This window comes from Lipotes vexillifer, unplaced genomic scaffold (assembly GCF_000442215.2).
Source record: "Lipotes vexillifer unplaced genomic scaffold, Lipotes_vexillifer_v1.1 scaffold560, whole genome shotgun sequence".
NCBI lineage: Eukaryota > Metazoa > Chordata > Mammalia > Artiodactyla > Lipotidae > Lipotes > Lipotes vexillifer.
This window is the reverse complement of record NW_006792210.1, coordinates 38,487-42,441: the sequence shown is the minus strand read 5'-3', so window position 1 is coordinate 42,441 and position 3,955 is coordinate 38,487.

Sequence of the window (3,955 nt, the reverse complement as noted above, 5' to 3'; positions counted from 1 at the left end):
GGAAAAAATACACTTTTGAACAGAGAGCGCCACGTATTCACTTTGCCTTGGGCCCTGAAAATGATGTAGCCGGTCCTGCCGCGGCAAGTGTGGATTCTGAGGCTTGGTGGGGTATGAACGTTATTGGAATGTGTTCAAGAGACAATGGGAGGTGAAGAAGTAGAGGCTGCCAGAGACAATTTGAATTCCAGGCAGTCCTGCTGCAAAAGAGGGCACAGAAATGGAGTGGCGGGCTCATGGACGTATATCCAGACAAAACTCTAATTCGAAAAGATACATGCGCCCCTATGTTCATAACAGCACTATTTACAATAGCCAAGACATGGAAACATATATATACACACACACAATGGAATATTAGCCACAAAAAAGAATGAAATAATGTCATTTGCAGCAACATGGATGGACCTAGAGATGATCATACTAAGTGAAGTAAGTCGGACAGAGAAAGATAAATATCATATGATATCACTTTTACATCGAACCTAAAATATGACACAAATGGGAATTCCCTGGCAGTCCAGTGGTTAGGACTTGGCGCTTTCCCTGACCAGTTCAATCCGTGGTCAGGGAACTAGGATCCCACAGGCCTCAAGGTTCGGCCAAAACAAACAAAAAACCAAACAAAAAACTAAAAACTAAAATATGATACAAATGAACATATCTATAAAACAGAAAGAGACTCACAGAGAGAACAGACTTGTAGTTGCCCAGGGGGAGGGGAGTGGGGGAGGGATCGAGTGGGAGTTTGGGATTAGCAGATGCAAACTAGTATATGCAGAATGGATAAACAACGAGGTCCTACTGTATAGCACAGGGAACTATATTCAACTATATTCAATATCCTGTGATAAACCATAATGGAAGAGAATACGGGAAAGTATACATATAAACTGAATCACTGTGCTGTACAGCAGAAACTAACACTACACTGTAAATCAACTGTACTCCAAAAAAAAAAAAAAGAAATGGAGTGGTGGGTAGACGGGGATATTGGATCAAGAAGGCTGTGGTTCTCTTAAAGAGAGGGAACAGCACAGTATGCTTGAATATGGATGGCAATGCTCCATTGAGGGGAGTTAATGATGCAAGAACAGGAGGGGACGCTTGCTTGAGCAAAGTCTTTGAGTACTTCAGAGGAGAATCAATGGCAAATTTTACTTGTTCTCACACACACACACACACAGACACACACACACAATCAGCATTTTGCGTCGTAGTGGAAATGCTGCACCCACACCACACACACAGCAGCAGCCCTCATCACCTGTAAGCTGGCCAAGGGCATTCACATCCATGATCTCGTTCGATTCTCACAAAAGGCCTGGGAGGTAAGAAAGTCATTCCTTTCATGTCCATTTTTCAGATGGAAAAATAGAGGCTCGGAGAGGATAAGTGATGGCCCAAGATCACACAGCCGGTCACCGGCAGACCTAGGGCTCCAATCACAGTAAGGTCTTTCCCTCTCTCCTCGGCTGCCCATTTTAGCCAGTTTTCAAAACTCGAGGAGTGGAGGAAGCAAATTCCTGAGGCATATCCACTTCCGTGAGTATGGAAGCCAATGTGTCTATGGGGGACAAGCTGCTTCTCTCACAACAATGATGGGGCAGCCCTTGGCAGGACTGCCTCCCTGGAGGGGGCCAGTTGGCAGCCAGCAGGGCTCATGAAGAGGACCCACTTGGAGCCGAGAGCCCTGTGAAGGACACTGCAGGGACCCAGGGTTCAACCAGCTCAGGCTGTGTGCCTCTGCCCTGGAGAAGTCCTCCTCTATGCGGCTGCTGAGCAGGCGCGGGCAAAGGGGCACATGAAGCGAGCCCGGGACAGTGGCTGTCGCGTTGAGGCTGTATCGGGACGGCAGTGTGAGGCGCTGCTTGAGGGATGGAAGTGACAAGCTGAGCTGAGTGGCGGGAGTGGGTGGGAGGGTAGTCTATGCTCTGGAGAAAACTGCACATGAACCCTCCTGTGTGACAGTGAACTGAGCAGAGAGATGTCACTTGCAGGCCTGGGAATGGCGGGGGGCACAACAGTGATCCCTGCTGCAGCCTCCTCCTAAGCTAGGAGCTGGGGCTGCAGGGCAAGATGGCTGCACTTGTGCCATCTCGACATCTCGGTGACTTAGCACTCAATGTCTAGTCACCAAAGTCAAGACCAGGAGCGCTGAAGTCCCCTCTCCGGAGGATCTGAGTGGCCCAGATGCTGGAAAGGGAGCCAGAGGGTGGGCAGGGCCAGCAACTCTCCTGCAGGGCCCGTCACAGCCCATCAGGTAGGAGCCGAGGGGCGTGCCGAGGCTGAGTGGCTCGGTTTGCAGGAGGGGAGGGCCAGACACTACTCTCTGAATGACAGCTGAAGCAGACAAGCTCCAGGGAGAGGATGGCGGAACCCAAGGCCAGACAGGAAGCTCACAGCCAAATGGAGATCGTAAACCAAAACCAAACCCCGCTCCCATTAACTAAGGCTTGCCACACGCCAGCATCGTTTGCTGTCTTTGGAGGAACAACTTCAATCTTTAGGACACTGCTAGAAGGCAGACGTAATTATTATGACCTGTCTAGTGGAGGAGGCTGAGGCACAGAACCGTGCAGTGCCTGACAAAGGTCACCTAGTTAAGTCCCCAAGCTGGGATTCAAACCAGGTCTGTCTGACTTCAAAGCCCACTCTGTTCATTCTTTCCTGCAGGGCCGTATAACCAGTAAAATTTTTGTTTGGCCGGGGGGGGGGGGGGGGGGGGGGACTAATCCTAACATTGGGTGGTGGTGGCGTTTGCAGGATCTTAGTTCCCTGACCAGGGATCGAACACATGCCCCCTGCAGTGGAAATGTGGAGTCCTAACCACTGGACCGCCAGGGAAATCCCTATAACGAGTAAATTAAATAAAAGGTGATTTCAGTAAAAGTAAAAATAACTGCCTCCTTGTACTGAGCACCTACTATATGCCAGACGTTGTTCTAAGAGCTTTTACATGCAGTAAAAAAACTCATTTAATTGCCACCACAACCTCAGAAGTAGGTATTATCATCGTTACCACCTTCCTTCTACAAACCGGAAACTCCTTTGTGTAGAATGAGGCAGAGGGCCCAGTTTTTGCAAATTGCCCAAGAGCTCCTGGATGGGGGCCCGGTCACCAGAAAGACCAAGACATGATGAGAAGCTTGGCATTTTTAACCTCAACCCCCATCCTCCAGAGAGTGGAGAGGGGCTGGAAATGGAGTTAATCATGGATCATGCCCGCATGAGGAGGCCTCCATAAAATCCCAATAGTAGGGGGTTCAGGGAGCTTCCAGGTCAGTGAACACATCCACACCGGGATGATGACACATCCCAGCTCCACAGAGACAGAAGCTCCTGCACTCAGTACCCTCCCAGACCTCAGCCTATCTCTTCATCTGGCTGTTCATCTGTATCCTTTATCGTATCCTTTGATAAACCGGTAAACGTAGTTTATCTGAGCTTTGTGAGCCACTCTGGCAAATTAATTGAACCACAGGAGGGGGTCACTGGAACCTCCCAGACCTGTAGCCCATTAGCCTGTTGGCTAGCAGCGGAAGTGATACCCTGGGCTCGCCACTGTCAGCTGAAGTGGTGGGGGGCAGTCTTGTGAGACTGAGTCCTTAACCTGTGGGGTCTGAGGCTATCACTGGTACACAATATCAGAACTGAATTAAATTGTAGAACACCTAGCTGGTGTCACAGAGAATTGTTTGATGTGGGGAAATAAAACACACATTTGGGACTCCCCTGGTGGCACAGTGGTTAAGAATCTGCCCGCCAATGCAGGGGACATGGGTTCGATCCCTGGTCCAGGAAGATCCCACATGCTGCGGAGCAACTAAGCCCATGTGCCACTACTATAAATACATAAATTTATAAAAAAGAAAAAAACAGTCCACCCATTTTGTGACCAGAAGTGAAGTGTTTGGCGTGAGTAGTAAAGGAGACCCACAGGGAAAACATATAG